Source organism: Delphinapterus leucas, chromosome 12 (assembly GCF_059928025.1).
Source record: "Delphinapterus leucas isolate spDelLeu-1000000601 "Yukka" chromosome 12, BTC_Dleu_Yukka2, whole genome shotgun sequence".
Classification (NCBI taxonomy): domain Eukaryota; kingdom Metazoa; phylum Chordata; class Mammalia; order Artiodactyla; family Monodontidae; genus Delphinapterus; species Delphinapterus leucas.
The window spans coordinates 84,057,654-84,076,075 of NC_143140.1; the positions used below are offsets into that span (position 1 = coordinate 84,057,654).

General features: G+C 43.5%; 1 protein-coding gene across 11 annotated transcripts in view; it reads right to left on the reverse strand.

Moving 5' to 3' along the window:
- IPCEF1 (interaction protein for cytohesin exchange factors 1) overlaps positions 1-18,036 on the reverse strand; it is a 195,891-nt gene extending 177,855 nt beyond the window's left edge. For 9 of the 11 annotated variants that reach the window (XM_022559836.3, XM_030760277.2, XM_022559844.3 and 6 more), the window contains exons 1-4: positions 17,454-18,027; positions 8,010-8,077; positions 6,181-7,115; positions 5,143-5,832 (exon numbers count right to left, since the gene is read on the reverse strand). The gene's annotated coding sequence lies outside the window, so the exon portion shown is untranslated. Of the gene's footprint in view, positions 1-5,142; positions 5,833-6,180; positions 7,116-8,009; positions 8,078-17,453 lie in introns of all 11 variants that reach the window. The other 2 variants (XR_016395259.1, XM_089922176.1) reach the window with 2 other exon arrangements.
- Between the last annotated feature and the right edge of the window lie 386 nt (positions 18,037-18,422).

The following is an 18,422-nucleotide window of genomic DNA, read 5'->3' on the forward strand; positions in this document are numbered from 1 at the left end:
TCTGAAATCAAGGTGTTGTCAGGGCCATGCTCCCTCTGAAACCCATAGGGGAGAATCCCTCCTTGACTTTTCCCAGGCATCTGGAGGGCCGGCGATTCCTTGGTGTCCATTGACCTACAGCTGCATCACTCCAGTCTCTGTTCTCCACATCACATGGTCTTCTCCCTGGGTATCTCTGTCTTCACAGGGCTTTCTTCTTATAAGGACATCAGTCTCATTGGATCATTAACCTTAATTTAATCACATCCACAACACCTCCATTTCCAAATATGGTCACACTCTGAAGTACTGGTGGTTAGGACTTCAGCATACTTTTTCTTGGGGGGGGGAGGAGGCACAGTTTAACCCATAACACCCCCTACTACCTTTCACCTAATCCTCTTATGCCAACAAAGCTCTTGCATGTCAACTGAGTCTCTACATGGTAAGAAAATAAAATCCGAGCCAAGACAGAAGGCCCCATTGGTTTATAACGTTTTTACTTTCTTCAAAGCGTTTCCACTTAATTGCATTTGGTCCACACAACAAAACAGACTGGTTAGGTATTTTTATCTCAGCTTTTATGGATGAGAAAACTGAAGCACGGAGAAGTTAAAGGCCTTGCTTGATAGCATATAACCTTTATATGCCACAGGCAGGGCACTCAGGCCTCCTAACCCCTCCATCTGTGCTGCTCCCACTAATAAATAGAGCCTAATGTGTAGCATTACCACTAAGGGTGCGGTGACACTCAAGAAAGGCACTGGATGTTTTCAAATTAAATAGGATGTTGTTATAAAAGGGCAACAGGAGGGACCCTTGTGAAGGGAGAATGTTATATATCTTGACTAAGGTTGTGGACTAACCAGGGATGGCTCTGAAAGCCATGGAACCCCCCTGGCTCTCCAGACCCCTTTGGTTCCTGCTGGTTCCTTACATAATACTTCAGGGCTGCCTAAGAAGCAGCTACATTGACAACCACATATGTGCAGTCATGTCAGGGCACAGGCAGCTCCCTGAAAAGAAAAGAAAAATTCCTTTCCAACCTCTTCAACCAAGAAATGGAAAGGAATGTCCCTTAAGGAGATTTCAAAGTAGAGCATGGATCTGTTCATACTCCCCCTTGGTCTCCCAATTCTTGGCCTCAGATAACTATCCTGTATAAGAAAATCTTTAATGCAAATGAAATCAACGTAGTGTCATGTACAATGGTAGTTAGGCCACAGGCTCAGAGACAAACAAAGATCTGGGTTTGAATCCTATGTCTGCCCCTGCCTAGCGGAGTGGTTTTAGGGTACTTTACCTCTCGAAACTTCAGCTTCGTGGAGATAACAGTAGTGCTATTTCCCAGGATTGTTTTGAAAAGTGATTGCTTTGACCAGTGTTCGTGTAAAAATGAAAGTCTTGATTACAGTGCCCTGAATATGGCAAGTGTTCAATAATATCATTGGTTTGTATTCAATGCTCCACACATGAAATACTCAGCAAATGCTATGGACCAACTGTTCCAAAGTCTACCATGCTGCTGCCTCTAGTTCAAATCATATTCCGTACTGGGTTTTCTGGCTTTTACAACTGGTCATGAGGTCCATTGTCTGTTTGATTAATTCTTTCATCTCTAATCTAAATTTCAGTTCTCACTGAAGATCTGGTCATTTTTTATTCAGAATTTTTTTAAGAGTTCATCCACACTCTAGTAATTTTGGGGTGAGTTTAAACTGGCTAACTGTTCACCTTTCAAGTCCTCCTATTTCAACACCCGTGTCAGTTTAGGAAATCTGTCTTTTGCTCACCTTTGTTCACTTTTTTGCCTCTCTGTCTGCCAATTATCTCTCACTCGATCATTTCTAAGTCAAGGACAGGAGATTTATTCCAATACCTATAAGCCAAAATACTTGATTTCGGTTAAGTCTCTGATAAGGGCCTCCTCCACAGTGACAGGCCAGCACTGGGAGGTGGGATGGCCGAGATCCTAACAAGAAATATTTCTTACTGCACAAAAATATTTTTCTGATTTCTCCCCAGGTACACCAAGATGAAAAACACAAGTCAACATTCCCTTAAAAACTAATTACTCTTATGGTGGCAAATCTAAACTTAATTTAGAACTATCAAATTGACGTTGAACGTGCTAGAAAAGCACCCAATACAGGTTTAGAGGCAGTTGTAAATCATATAGACAAAATTGCCCTTTTTCATGTGATTCTAGGAAGTAAGTAGACCAGTCAGCCCCAGAGGGGACCTTTTTCACTGTTCTGACTTTAGAACTGTCACACGATTCTGCACCAGTCTTAATCTCAAAGGAGACCCCCCCCATGAAAATTAAATAACATACATCGCGTTATTTCATCCATCGCAATGAACCACAAACTTCAGCACACTGTAACTAAAACACTACTTTTGTTTCACTTTTGGTGGAAGGTTAAGAGAGTTAAAATTTTGCTTATTTATTTTAATTCAACGTTTATTTTGTTTTCAGATTTTTAAGGCAGTCTCAATATGCTCCACTAACGAAAATTTTGAAAAAAAATAGAAAAGCACGAAGACAAATATAACTGTCAGCTATAAACCAACTTAATTGTATGTTCACGTTTTAACATATTTACCTCAATCCTGCTTCTCTGCAGTGTTTTTACATAGCTGAGAGTTATGTTTCTCCTTTTCGTTAACTTAGCCTTAATATAAGACATAAACATCATTTTACTGATAGTATTTTTATATAGATATACCACCATGTGCTTAACCATCTTGATAACTAGGTATATAACACTTATTTTTAATAAATAATTCTTTAAAAGAATCATACTCAATTTATGAAATTTAGAAAACAGCAAAAAACATGAAGAAAAGATAAATTGGTGGTTAAATCTGTAAGTGTGGCTATAGCGATTTAAAAACTGAAGAAAATATATTGGTAACTGCCATTTGGTGAAGATCCACGAGGTGGCAGGCACCGTGCAATCGTATTTCTAATCCTTATCGAACAACACAAAAAGGTCAGTTTATTATAGTCACCATTTTGCAGGTTCAGAGGTCACAGAGCTAGTAAGTGGTGCATATGGATTTTGAACAGCTGTGTCTAATCCCAAAACTATTTCTCCCGACTATGTCACACTGCCCGCCCATCATCACCTCCACTTCACCACTTCTGCCACAGCCACCGCCACCTCCACCACCACTTGTATCACCACCACTTCCAATCCCATTCTATCACTACCTCTACCACCTCCTCTGCCATCACCTCCACCCCCACCCCCAGTATCTCCACCACCATCTCCATCACCACCACTGTCACCTCCATAGTCCCCTCCACCAACTCCACCTCCACCTCCGCCATCACCTCAATCACCACCTCCAGTATCTCCATCATCACCTCCATCACCACCACTATCACCTCCACAGTCCCCCCCTCCACCACCAACTCCACCTCCACCTCCGCCACCACCTCTATCACCACCTGCAGTATCTCCATCACCTCCATCACTACTATCTCCATCACCTCCATCACTACCACTATCACCTCCACAGTCCCCTCCACCACCAACTCCACCTCCACCATCACCTCTATCACCACCTCCAGTATCTCCATCATCACCTCCACCCCCGGCCCCAGTATCTCCACCACCACCTTCATCACCACCACTCTACCACTCCTCCACCTCCACCTTCACCACCATATTGCCACCTTTAAGGCTTCTTATCATCTCCTTTCTACATACGCTTTCTTCTCTTCCCACCTTCATATTCTCCTCCTCTCCTGCTTCACTCTGACCTTTTCCAACCTGCAGTTCCTTATGTGCCTGGGTAATGGAGACAGGGCAAAGGCTACCCTACCACACTCATTTTATGAACAATCCCAATCAGTCATTCAGTCATTCAACAAACATTGACTGAGAGAATTTTATGGGTCAGGCACTGTCCAGAGCACTGAAGAGAGCAGTAATTCTCCCATTTGTAGGATTTTCTTCAATACCAAAGAGCTTATTTTTAAGGATTTTTCTGCACTCTCACACACCATTTACCCTATTCAACCTGCTTGCAAGTTATCAGCCTGTGCTTGGGTTCCCAGCTCACATTGCCTGGCCTCCATGCCGGATGGAAAGCAGAAGTGAGCTGCTTAAGAAGGATATGAGAGTAAAAAGGAAAGTCTCAGGCAATAGTCATGAAGTAATTTCTTATCTCTTATTGCCACAGCAAGCTACCGCAGGAAAGAACTTCCTATTTCCGTACTCAGATGATGTGTATTTGCTTAATGCAGCTTACCTGCAAGAGTTCACACATGGACCCTCTCCAGAGAAGACAGTTGATATATAAAGAGAGGAAAGGGACGTTTAAAAAATAAATTAAAGAATGAGAACACCATGAAATACACAAACTGAAGTCCTTTTTCTTCTCACTTGCATGATGTGATCAGAAAGAAACCTGTGTTCTTTCTGTTTCCATTTCCACATAAAATTTTAATTAGATGGAGAGGAATCAGACTCTGTGTATGACTATACAATGCCTAGGACAGTACTAAGAACACACAGGCCCCTACAGACTAATAAATTCCACTACCATAGTCAAAGATGCCTTGGCGGGTTATAACCCTGTCTCTTACAGTTAAATTTCCTTCACACATACACAAGCAAAGAAAACCAAATGCTTCAGATGCCCTGGGTAAAAACCTCTGAACCAACATCACATAAGTTCTCGTTTTCACACAGAGATATCTTGTCAAGCCTGTGATTTTATCTAAAAGTAAGATCCCCTCCAGCTGCCTGCATACAAAGGGGGATTCTCCACAAAGAACACACCTTCTCAAAAGAGGGTGGCCACAGAGTGTTTCCCCAAATGAACTCCTCAGGACCCACACACATGCTGAATTGTGCTTTTCTAAATCAAAGCCACGGTCTGAGGTCCCAGCAGCTATCAATACAACATCCACTTAAGAAACAGAGGAAAGCAGAGTACACAGCTCTCTCCTTCAAAGCTAAAGCGTGTCTTTAGCACTGGACTTGACAGCAGCAAGTTTATGAAGAGCTGAGCAAACGGTACATCCCAAGAGTCACATCTTAGTTACAACTCACTATGTTAAAGAGAGTACTAGGGTATCCACTGCTTTACCATCTTGAGATGCCAAGCAACGACTTCATATATCAGCCAAGGAGTGGTTTTACTTACATGCAATAAAAAGAGAGTAAATCCAAGCACTGGCTCTTTATCCCTGAATTCAGAAAATTCATAATACTCTGAGGCCAAGGTTGAGGATTCCACTGGAAGCGGCCACAGCTCAGGCGGCTCTGGCTACACCGGATGACCATTAGAGGCTGACCAGAGCGTAAGGCTCTTTCGAAAGAAGAGGAAGTGTCATCTCTACTTCCCCAATGTCATTGTTCTTCCTTCTTGTCATTTAATGAAACCTTCCTCAATTCTGAAACCCAGGACACGGTTCATGCAAATCAGTCGTGTCTCATCTGTCTGGCTCCACCGATCATTAAACACTACTCGGTGTGTTCATTTCCAGGACACGTGTGTGAAACACTGCATGGTTTGGCTGTGCTGATTTGGAGGCAAAGATGTTTATCTGCAGGCATGGAGGGCGAGGTCATCTGCAGGCACGGAGTACAAGGTCACCTGCAGAACTGTTCCCGGTGTATCTAGTTGAAGTGCCGCTTTTTTATCATCAGTCTTTTTTGGCTGAATGTTCTTTCACATTTCCCTTCTTTCTCCTCTCTTAACGGTTCATATTACTTATAAATAGAGGGCACAGATAAATTCATAAAAATGTATCTTAGGATAAGAACAAGGCTTAGCCTGCCATTCTTTTGTAGCATACTGAACGGACTAACTTCAAAACTTTTCCTTCACACACTAGAAAAGGAAAATGACAGGGAAAAGTTAGATTTGAATGCATCACCCAGGGAGTTCACAGGGGGTTACCCTACAGGTTTATTTAAATAAAGTATATAAAATTCCAGTCCTCCCACTTCTCCTTTTCGATACCAGTTTCCTTTATACCTTGCTGGGGAAAGAACACAATCTCATTATATTTATACTCCACTTTCAAAGAAAAGGAATCAAATCATTAGAAACAGGCTCATGACCATGCAGTTTCCCAAGATGTGGTCGCTAGATCGCTAGCACGTATATTTAGTTATCGATCACAACGTAACAGAAGACCCCAGGACTTAGAGGCTCTAAACAACAAACACCTATTACCTCTTAGTCTCTGAGTGTCAGGAATCTGGGCCCAGCTTAGCTGGGTTCTCCAGCTAAGGTCTCCCCCAAGGTTACTGCCAAGGTGCCAGCGGAGACTTCAGTCATCTCAAGGTTCGGCTGGGAAAGGAAATTCCTCCAAGCTCACCCACGTAGTCCTTGGCAGGATTCAGTTTCTCAAGGGCTACGGGACCGAGGGCCTCAGTTCAATGCTGGCTGTTGCCTGGAAGCCACTCTCTGTTCCTCACGCCGTGGGTCTCCCCTCGGGCAGCTCACAACATGGCGTCTGGCCTCATCAGAGCAAATAAGCAAGAGCGAAAGAGAATGGGAGCAAGGAGTCCAGCTCCTGGTTACACTGCCACGTGTCATCTTTCAGGCCTGACCATAGGTAATTGCGAGGGCTTTCCCTGGCAGGTCTCACAGGGACACTGCCCTCCCCGCAGCAGACTTGGTGACAGCAGGGCACGGCAGCGTCTGAGGGGAGCTGTGGTCAAGGTCTTGGCCCTCCCTGGTCAGTCTAGCTCTTTTGCATATTTATATCCCAGAGTCATTTTATCTGAGACCTTGGACCAAGGTCCTCTTCCGGTGTCTCTGCCGAGACCCCCTTATAAAGGGAGGTGTGAGAACCCCCGTTACGCAGCCAGGACTAGTCCATTCCCGGCCCCCTCTCACACACGTACACACACCTCGGGGGCCATCACACCGCTGGAGCCTTTTATTTGGGGTTCCCTCCCCAGTGAGAAGATCCCCACCTTGGTCCTGACCCCCGACAATGCACCTTTCCCTGGGGAAAATGGGACAGGGGGAGCGGGCCCTTCCTCCAGCTATACACTTGCCTGTGCGCTCACGGGCAGTGATCTCTCACCGTCGCCTTATGGCTTTAATCGGCTGCTCCGCCACCGACAGCTCAGCTCTCCCTGCCCAGCTCAGCTGACCTCCTGACAGAAAGCGAGTGTGAGTAAGGGAGAAGTCACAGGGCTTCCCTGGTGGCGCAGTGGTTGAGAGTCGGCCTGCCGGTACAGGGGACACGGGTTCGTGCCCCGGTTCAGGAAGATCCCACATGCCGCGGAGCGGCTGGGGCCGTGAGCCATGGCCGCTGAGCCTGCGCGTCCGGAGCCTGTGCTCCGCGACGGGAGGGGCCACAGCGGCTGAGCCTGCGCGTCCGGAGCCTGTGCTCCGCGACGGGAGGGGCCACAGCAGTGAGGGGCCCGCGTACCGCAAAAAAAAAAAAAAAGAGAGAAGTCACAGTCTTTTGTAACCTACTTTCAGAAGTGATATCCTAACACTTTTGCCTCATTCTGTTTGTTAGAAGCGAGTTACTTGTTCCAGTCTACACTCCGGAGGAGAGGACTCTAGAAAGTGTGCATTCTAGGAGGTGGGGATCACAGGGGGTTACCCTACAGGTTTATTTAAACAAAGTATATAAAATTTTATCCAAACGGAAGTTGTCCCTGTCCATTCAAATATTAACAAGAGGGAAGACTCAGGATAAAATCATCAATATGGTCATAGCACTAAGGGGAAATCTGAGGCTTTCATCCAAGCGGTAAATTAGCCTGCAGCCCACTCTAGTCATTACCAAGATCACACCGCCCAGACCTGAAAACCTAACGACCCTCATCATTCTATCTCTAAGAAACAAACTGACACATAAGCAAAAACCTAAATGACACTATAAAACTAGCCTAGAATCTGGAAGGTGGCTGAAGCAATTTCAGTAAAAAGAATACCTTTTCACCTAACCACAGGAATGAGAAAAACCTCAAAGCAAGCCCAGAGTTGGACTCTTCTATAAGCTTATATAGGTTTATACAGTCACCTTAATCACTTACCCCATGAGGATCAGAAATCCCTGAGACCTGGCCTTTCTCCTCTTAATGGTCAATGAATCTGCTCCTTCCTAAGGATGACAAGGCAGAGCTTCACTGCATGGGGCTCCCCCAACCCTACCAAGTACAAAAGCAGATCACTCCTTCCGTCTTCCTTTCTAAGCAGGAGCTGCTTAGATCAGGGCAAATAGAGGGTCTGTTTCCTGGCCCACAACCACTGGAGATAAGGAGAAAAGGGTCATTCTGGGTGGAGGAGTAAATAATTCTAAGATCTAAATTGACTTTAGATCTTCCTAATTTGAAGAGGTACTGATAACAGGTGACAGAAACCAGTGTCACTTGACTTGCAGTTTAACTGGCAATAGATTAAGGGCAACATTTTCAAAAGCAAAGTGGAAACCCTCTGTAAGGCATGGTTTACGTTTCTGCTTCTTCAGAAGTTTTTGAATTTATAGATTAAACCTGACATCCCCCATACCTCACAATCCAAATGTCAATAAAAACTGTTAAAAATAAATAACTGTTGAGGGAGCAAAGAAAGAGAATGTATAACAAAGTTGCTATCTTGTCAAAGCTTTGCCTTTGGGGATTAAATAATAGTTTGAAAACTAGTTCAGTCTCTGGTCTCAGCCATCTTTGATTTCTTTATGTTAGTTTCATGAGAAGATAAAAATTAAATCAAATCTGTGGAGGAGTGACAGGATTATAAAATGCTATACCTTTTTTTTTTTTTTTTTTTTTTTGCGGTACGCGGGCCTCATCACTGCTGCGGCCTCTCCCGTTGCGGAGCACAGGCTCCGGATGCGCAAGCTCAGCAGCCATGGCTCATGGGCCCAGCCGCTCCGCGGCATGTGGGATCCTCCCAGACCGGGGCACGAACCCGTGTCCCCTGCATCGGCAGGCGGACTCTCAACCACTGCGCCACCAGGGAAGCCCAAAATGCTATACCTTTTGACCAGGGATAAAATGAAAGTTCTCCCAGTGGCTTCTTGTTTGTAGAACTTCTCTTTCTGGGCAGTTCTGCCTCCTCTTATCCCTGTGTTGAGTTGTCCTCTAGTGGTTTGCGTTAGATAGCCCCCAAAAGTAATAGATGATATGAAAAGTATTTAGTGACATCAGTAGCAGGGCCTCGTTTCTCATCAGGCTTTTAGATGTCATCTTCAAAGACATCCTCAAAGGGCACATAATTTACAATTGTAGGGCTAGAATTGGAGCCACTTAAATTCTCTAAGCATAATCACCTGATTTATAGAAGTGGAATCCTCTTCAAGTCTCTCCAGTTCAAGATGGGCTGATCACAGATTTTTTTCCCCCTTCCCTCCCTCCTAAGATTTCATTAAAATGATAGGAAAAGTATAAAAAATATATAAACCGACAATAGCAAAAGTAAAAATGGAGGAAGCGCATTAGAGCTTGAGAGATCTCAACAGATTTCCGGCAGACGGGATGACAGAGGAGGGGTAAGAGATGAAGGAGGGCAGGGGAATCACAGCATCCCACCCATAAGAAGGACACTATGGGAGAAATGGACTGCCTGTGATGAGGAATCCCTGAGCAAATCAGGACTCAGAAAGCCAAGAGAAGCTTGAAAATCTAAATAAGTGAGGGGGCTGAAAATTGGAAGATTCACTGAAAGTCTGTAAGAACCTAGCCCTCCTCCCATACCCCTCTGTCAAACATCTCTATCAGCCCAGCCTTTACACAGCAAACACCCACAATCCTGCAGGCATCCATTTCACCCCACCCTGGGCAATATTACGGGGGATTCTTCTCTAAAAAGTTTGAAATTATACAGAGAATACAGGCAATGTATGTGCATATGGGTACTTCAGAGTGAGAACTCCGAATTCTGGTATGAGAGTGTCACTCAGCACGTGCTGGGGCATGACATCATCTCCTTTTTGGGTAACCACGAAATGTAGAAAAGTGGGAAAACAACCTTCTAATCAGTGTCCTTACACATATTTATGAAGATATTGTATCCATAAAAAAAGAACAGGGTGCTAAGAAAGATAAATAATCTGAGAACAAGAAAGAACCCTTGGATATTATAAATATGATTGCCAATTAAAGATTCTAATGGAAGCTTGGATGATAAATTCAAGTAAATCTTTCAGGAAATGTTACTCAATGATCTCATCAAAGAAATAACATGACAGAATTCCGTTAAGCGAGGTTCAAGAGTATTTGGATTAAAAAGTCTCACTGTGGGGCTTCCCCGGTGGCGGAGTGGTTGAGAGTCCGCCTGCCGATGCAGGGGACACGGGTTCGTGCCCCAGTCCGGGAAGATCCCACATGCCGTGGAGCGGCTGGGCCCGTGAGCCATGGCCGCTGAGCCTGCGCATCCGGAGCCTGTGCTCTGCAACGGGAGGGGCTGCAACAGTGAGAGGCCCGCGTAGCGCAAAAAAAAAAAAAAAGTCTCACTGAGTACCCAGGAGAAAGAATTTCAAGTTATGGTCAAATTCCCAAACACCAAAGACAAAGAGAAAATCCTAAAATCTCCCAAATAGAGAAAACAAGTCACTTCCACAGAAACAAGAAACTGAAAGTTTCCAGGTTTCTCTGGAAGTAGAATTGAGGGTTAGAAGGCAAGTGAGCAAAACCTCCCAAGTTCTGCAGGAGCTTGATTTCACACTAGAGTACAACATTCATTCATTCAGCAAACATCTTGGAGCACCATTTCAGGCCCTGGGGATACAGCAGAGGATGAACAATAAGGCAAACCCTGCCCTCAGGAGCCTTCTGTTCTTGCCCCAATCAGGATGGTGTGCTCTCTACACAAAACAAGCCACAGCTAATGTGTTAGGTAGTAATAAGTGCTAAGGAGGAAAAAAAATAAAGCAGTGTAAGAAATGCACAGAGTATAGGGAGAAAATTAGGCTAAAAATTAGATGGGGTATCCAGGGAAGGGCTCATAAAGAAGGTGATCCCAGAGAAAATATCTGAAAGAAGTGGAGTGAGCCAGCGGACATCAGAGGAAAGAGCGTGATCAGAAGAGGGATGAGCAAATGCAAAAGTCCGGAGGCTCCAGAGTCTGACTGGTAGGGTAGAAGAACAGCAAGGAGGCCAGTCTGGCCAGAGGAGAGGAGAAGTATTCAGGAAGGTAAAGGGAAGCCATACAGAGTTACGGTTGGGTTACATGGGGTCATGAAACCTGGGTTTTGGCTCTGATCACCTAAACCAGGAGTTGCCAAGCTTTTTCTGTAAAGGGTTAGATAGTAAATATTTAAAGAATAAGTAGTCACAGATCAGCTATTCACCTCTGCTGTTGCAATCTGAAAACAGCCATAGACAATATGTCAGTGAATGAACAAGACTGTGTTCCAATAAAACTTTATTTATGGTCACCAGAATTTGAATTGTGTATGATTTTTGTGCGTCACAAAATATTCTTCTTCTTCTGACTTTTTTTCATCCATTTAAAAATGTCAAAACTATCTTAACTTATGAACTGTACAGAAAACAGTCAGCAGCTAGATTTGGCCCATGGGCAGTAGCTCGTTGATCCTGAACTAAGCTATGAATGAAGTATGAAGGCAGAACATGCCTATTTTCAGGCACAAAAGAGCTGATGCAGAAAGATGACCTCCCACACACCCTGTCTTAGAAATTTACTTGGAAAAAAGGGAGTAAACCAGATAACGGAGGAGGTAGAATCCAGGAAAGAGAAGACCCAGCTTAGGAATGGAGTGAAAAGGTGCAATAAAGCTGCTGGCATAGACAGCAATGCAGCAGACTCAAGCATGAGGGGAAATGGCTCCAAAAGCAAAGTTTGGGGGAGAAACATGGGATCACAGAGTGTGGTACTATCCTTGAAAATATGGAGTAAGCTAAGGGTCGGTAGAGAATTAAAAAAGTAAATTGAGGGACTTCCTGGCAATCCAGTGGTTAAGACTTCGCCTTACACTGCAGGGGGTGTGGTCTTAGCTCCTGGTCAGGGAGCTAAGATTCCACATGCCTTGTAGCCAAAAAAACCAAAATATAAAACAGAAGCAATATTGTAACAAATTCAATAAAGACTTTGAAAATGGTCCACATCAAAAAAAAATCTTAAAAAAAAAACAAATTGTAAAAGTAGTTAGAATACCCCAAAATAAAAATAAAAACAGTAAAAGAACTAAAACTCAATTACTCTATATTACTTGGTGGTAAAATAAGTAATACTTATATAGGCATGACAATGCAATACTCACAACTGATTCCCAACTTTAAGAATCAAGGTATAGAGAAAATATAAAATTAGAAAAGACTGTAAATAAGCCTTGACAATATAAAAGTTAAAATATGCTGCACCATCCATCAACAGATGAATGGATGAAGAAGATGTGGTACATATATACAGTGGAATACTACTCAGCCATAAAAAGGAACAAAACTGAGTTATTTGTAGTGAGGTAGATGGACCCAGAGTCTGTCATACAGAGTGAAGTAAGTCAGAAACAGAAAAACAAATATCGTATATTAACGCATATATGTGGAATCTAGAAAAATGGTACAGATGAACCGGTTTGCAAGGCAGAAATAGAGACACAGGTGTAGAGAACAAACGTATGGACACCAAGGGAGGAAAGCGGGGGTGGGGTGGTGGTGGTGTGATGAATTGGGAGATTGGGATTGACATATATACACAAATATGTGTAAAATAGATAACTAATAAGAACCTGCTGTATAATTAATTAATTAATTTAAGTTAATTTTTTAAAAATATGCTGGGGTGTAAAACACGATAGCCACTAACCATTGAAATTTAAATGTTAGTTAATTAAGGTGAAATGAAGTTTAAAACTCCAGTTCCTAGGTCACGCTAGCTGCATTTCAAGTGCTCAAGACCACTTGTGTCCAGTGGCCACCATATTGCACATGGAACATCTCTACTAATGCAGGAATTTCCACTGGAGAGCACTGGAGAAGTGGGGAAGTGGATGGTGCTGGGGGCAGGGGCGGGCACAGTTTGAGGTGCTCACTGACAATGTGAGCAGTCAGGAGATGCTGTATAGGCAAGAAAGGAAGTGTAAGCATATTGTTCAGAAAGTCACCCAAGTAACCAACAGAAGCACTAAAAATAGAAATTTAATTATAATGGGAGGAGGAAAGAGATGATGAGGGTGTTTGTTCTCAAGTGAGCCAAACTCTCATTGCTTGTTCTCTGAGGTCAGTAGATAATGTCTGAAACTGACAAAACAAGAAGACCATGAATACAGTATAAAGAAATCACAAGAAGGATTCAAATCAGAAGAGCTAAGTGGAAAGCCTGTGATCAGGTTGGAGGGAAGAAGGTTGCAGCAGCGCAAAGATGCTTTTCCCTTAGCTCCCCTTGCCGGGATCACCCCAGCTACCCCAGCTGTCTGTCCTTCAAGGTGCAGCCCATGAGTCACTTCCTCGGGAAAGCATTCCCCATCCTCAGACTGCGCTATTTCCTCCTCTTTGCTCTCACAGTATTATATACAAAATCTCGAATTCTATTTTATTATGATTATGTTATGTGACATGTGCCTTCTCAAGTCCCTGAACTGGGCTTCCCTGGTGGCGCAGTGGTTGAGAGTCCGCCTGCCGATGCAGGGGACACGGGTTCGTGCCCCGGTCCGGGAGGATCCCACATGCTGCGGAGTGGCTGGGCCCGTGAGCCATGGCCGCTGAGCCTGCGCGTCCGGCGCCTGTGCTCCGCAGCGGGAGAGGCCACAACAGTGAGAGGCCCGCGTACCGCAAAAACAAAAAAAAAAAGAAAGACCCTGAACTTGGTTTAATGCTCTAATATCACCCTTTCAAAATTCCTAATAATCCATGGACAAGGGTTCCCCTATTTTCATTTTGAACTGGGACCTGCAAATTATGCAGCTGTCCTGCTTGGAAGTTTCGCTGCTAACTGGACGGTCAGCTCTTTGAAAGCAGGGACGGATTGTTTTTTAAATTTGTATCCCCATAGGCCCCTCGGTAAACTACCATGTGCCTAACTGATACTTACATATATTTTACTTGTGAGGGCTATAATTTTACACTCTAAGATCCAAAAACATAATCCATCTTTCAGGAAAACTATGATTTGTGCTATGCCAGGAGTCACCCTAACACCATCCATAAAGCATCTCTGACTCTTTCTCTGATTCGAAATGACATAATTACAGTTTTATTCCTTTCTTTTTAAGCCGTCTCCTTCTCTTGTGCTGTCAATCCCTCTGGGAGAGGCAGCCTTTAAGTTTCACTAGTGAACCATCACCAATATGAGCTTGTTAGATCCCTTCAGTTCAGACAGAATCAACCCTATCCCAAAAGCAGGCGAATCGTTTCAAGCTCACACTTTGAACACAGCACACAGCTGTGTTCCTGATTTGGGACGGTATTGGTAAAACATACATACAAATAACTCAGCTTCCTGAGCCTCAGCCACTGCAAATCAGTGAAGTGAAAATGTTAGTTATACATGAAAGTACATCAATACTCAAGATTTTTTTTAAAAAGAATATACATATGTCCAAAACATATGACATCCTCTCTAATTTCTGCCTGACCTGAAGCATCTTTTCAATATTTTCCACTAATCAGTATAATAACCTTCACCTTATTTACTATTTATTACTATTATTAATATTAAATACTATTCAATGTATTTATGGAATATGTGTTTTGGTGTTTTTTTTTGCGGTACGCAGGCCTCTCACTGTTGTGCCCTCTCCCGTTGCGGAGCACAGGCTCCGGACGCGCAGGCGCAGCGGCCATGGCTCACGGGCCCAGCCGCTCCGCGGCGTGTGGGATCTTCCCGGACCGGGGCACGAACCCGTGTCCCCTGCATCGGCAGGCGGACTCTCAACCACTGCGTCACCAGGGAAGCCCTGGAATATGTTTCTTGAGTGCTAGAACCTGAGGGTTCTGAAGCCTGGGCAGGAGGAGAACTCAGAGACTTAGGAGGAAAAGGAGGACAGGAGACAGCATAGGACTGGGGCCAAATAGAAGGACTATGAAAGGTCAGAGACGGAGGAAAAGAATCTGGTTGGATCTCCCTGAGCCAAATTCGCACAGGACACAGCATAGTCTCTGATCCTTGAGGCACAGATGAAGTATCAACAGGGGAGATGGGGCAGGGGATGACCATCTATGCAGAGAGAGAAGCTTCAGGAGGTTGGCACGTTGACGACCAGCTTGGTGGTTCTCACTGAGCTCCTACAGCCGCCTAAGGGACATTTTGGAGATTTATAAGGGCTTTTGTTTGTTACAGGGATTGAGAGTTGTTTCTGGCATTGAGTTGGGCTGGGGGTGGGTTTCATGGCAAGAGTTTGATGCTGCTCAAAACCAAAGCGAAGCCTCATAACAAAGAATTATCCTATGTCCCACCCAACTTCGTGTCCTGCCAGATATTCGTAAATATGAGTAGTATACAGGTTTTACCTTCCTGAGTCTAGAAGCAAAGAATTTTTTGCATGGCTTTAATATTAAAATATTAAATGTTTAACATTATATTAATATCTAATATTAATATTTGGATATTAATATTTAACATTAAAATATCATTACTTCCAAATTTATCTTGTAAATTTGTTTTGTTTGGAACTTTATGAAGAACCATTCACCATTTCAAAAAACCAAAATAGCACTGGAAGGCCTGCTTATGGAATCAGTCTTATATCCACCTGTATTAGTAGCTGTGACATTCACAGTGTTTTGACATATGTGTGTGAATATGGTTAGCTAGGTATTCTTCAAAAGCTAAATATCCTTTTAAAGTATCAACAGTATTTAGTTGAGTATCATCTTACTTAACTAAATCAAAACTTATTCCTTGGGAGACGCAAGAGGGAAGAGATATGGGAACATATGTATATGTATAACTGATTCACTTTGTTATAAAGCAGAAACTAACACACCATTGTAAAGCAATTATACTCCAATAAAGATGTAAAAAAAAAAAACTTATTCCTTATAAATTGGAGCAAGGGTCTGACTATTTCTTTTGTTTTCCTAGTATGATCATGTCTGAGCATTTATATATTAAAATACATATTATTTTATTGTAAACCACTTTTATTTCTTCTTCATATCTCATTTAGGACATGAAGAATTAATAGAGAGCTTATTGTGTGCCAGACGTATTCTATGAGCTGTGCAGATGACTCTCTCGATCCTCACAATAACTCCTTGAGACAGGTATTCTTACCCCCATCTCAGAGATGAGAAACTAAGGCACAGAGAGGTCAAGTAACTTGCCCAAGGTACCATGGCAGAGCCCGGTTTCAAACCTGGGCAAGCTGGCTCCAGGCCTCACGCCCTCAGCCAAATTACTGTACTGCATTATATTGGTTTTTTTTCTTTAAGTTTAAATGTAAGTAGGGTTTTTTAAGTTTATAAGTAGGTTATATTATTTGTGAATCTCATTTCGAGATAGTAAAGAGGGCATTTCAATATATATTTTATCAAGAAAAGGGAAGCATGGAGTTGGAAAAGGATGAGAATCATTGGCGTAGCTGAGAAATGAAGCTATGGGAGGGAGGAGTAGCAAGAAATAAAAATGAAAGGATGTCTGAGGCTGGGACTAAGGCACATCTCACCTGCCAAGCCAAGGAGTATAGAATGAGTTGTATAGAAGGACCCCAGCCCCCTTGAATAAAAAGCATCTTGGGGCTTCCCTGGTGGCGCAGTGGTTGAGAGTCCGCCTGCCAATGCAGGGGACACGGGTTCGTGCCCCGGTCCGGGAAGATCCCACATGCCGCGGAGCGGCTGGGCCCGTGAGCCATGGCCACCGAGCCTGCACGTCCGGAGCCTGTGCTCCGCAACGGGAGAGGCCACAACAGTGAGAGGCCCGCGTACCGCAGAAAAAGAAATAAAAACAAAAACAAAAAGCATCCTGGATATAATGTAGTTTCCTAACATTCTATCAGTTTTCTTTGCAGAAATCTTCTCCTTGTTAAAAGAAGCAAGATTTCCAAAGACAGGGATTTTTTTTTAAACTGTAAACCCCAAGGTACAGCGTCTGGCACATGATGGTCAAGTAATGTTTGTTGAATTAATTAAATTTTCCAGTATTAAAGACTAGAATGTAAAAGCTTGGTGCTTGGCTTCTCTCTGTCTCTCTTTCTCTCTCTCTCTTTCCTCTCCACCCTTCAGTCACTTGCTTAATTAGGAAAATCAATAGCTCCAACCTGATACCTTTGGGTCTTCCTCTTAACAAGCAAAGATCCCCGTATTAGTCTCACCAATGGGTTATTTTATCACTTTAAGAAACCCCTATGCCTAAGAATTGCAAAGTTTAAAATAATCATTCCCTGTTTCAGTAAATGAGTTAGTAACTGGGGCAATTTTAGCCTGGATTGTTTCTTAATAGCAAGCTGCTGACAAATCCCATGGAGCCTGCAATGCTGTTGGTTGAGAACCTTGTTTTACCATCTCTGAATCAAGCCTTAATCAATAATAATAGGAAGACCACGCCCAGGTGGGACACAGCATCTCAGCCTTACTTACCTCACTCGGTCTTGAGGACAGGACTAAACCAACATTCTGTAGGTAAGGCCAGGGCCCACCCAAGGCAGGTGAGCCCCCAGCCAGACTGTAGCTGGTTTCACGAAGCAGGCCTTTGGCAAGTGAGGGTCTCATCTCTCGGCCACAAAGTACTCCTTCTAGCACTCTTGAGCACTCTTTCCCCATCTCCTACATTTCCAGCCATGACCGTATCCATGGCCCTGGCCCAGGCAGAGGCTCAGCTCCCCTGGATCTTCCATGCCTGCCATCTATGAGCATCGTCCATCAGCAGACACTATGGAGCCTGAAACGATGGATCATGGTGGAGGCAAAATAAGAGAGTTTCACAAAATAGATGATCGAAGAATTGGACACACAAGTAATGGGGTAGCTGCTGGAAATGTTTTTAAATATATATCTGCCATAAGATTTCTAGCATACGTTACAGTAAGTCCCCTACATACAAACCTTCAAGTTGCGAACTTTCAAAGATGCGAACATGCGTTCCATCAACATCAGGCGTGAGTGAAACTGCAGCTTGGCCTCCGTCTCCTGTTGCTGGCGATCCTTCAGCTCTACCATCTCCCACCTCCCCTCCCTCCTCCACTCAGTAACTCTTCTTGCCTGTTCACTCGATGCCAGCCCCTGTGTGCCGGCTGTTGTACTGGACTACTGTCCTTTTCAAGGCACTGCACTGTAAGATTTAAAATGTTTTCTTTATTTTTTGTGTTTGTTTTTTATGTATTGTTTGTGTGAAAAGTATTCTAAACCTATTACATATAGTACTATGTAGCCGCTTGTGTTACTTGGGTACCTAGGCTAACTTAATTGGACTTCCAAACGCGATCTTAGAACAGAACTCATTTGTATGTAGGGGACTTACTATATTTGTTGAATTTTCAAGATGTTACTAGCAACTAGAGTCAGTAAAGAATGAAGACGGAAGTGTTGTAGAACAAGGATTCATCTATA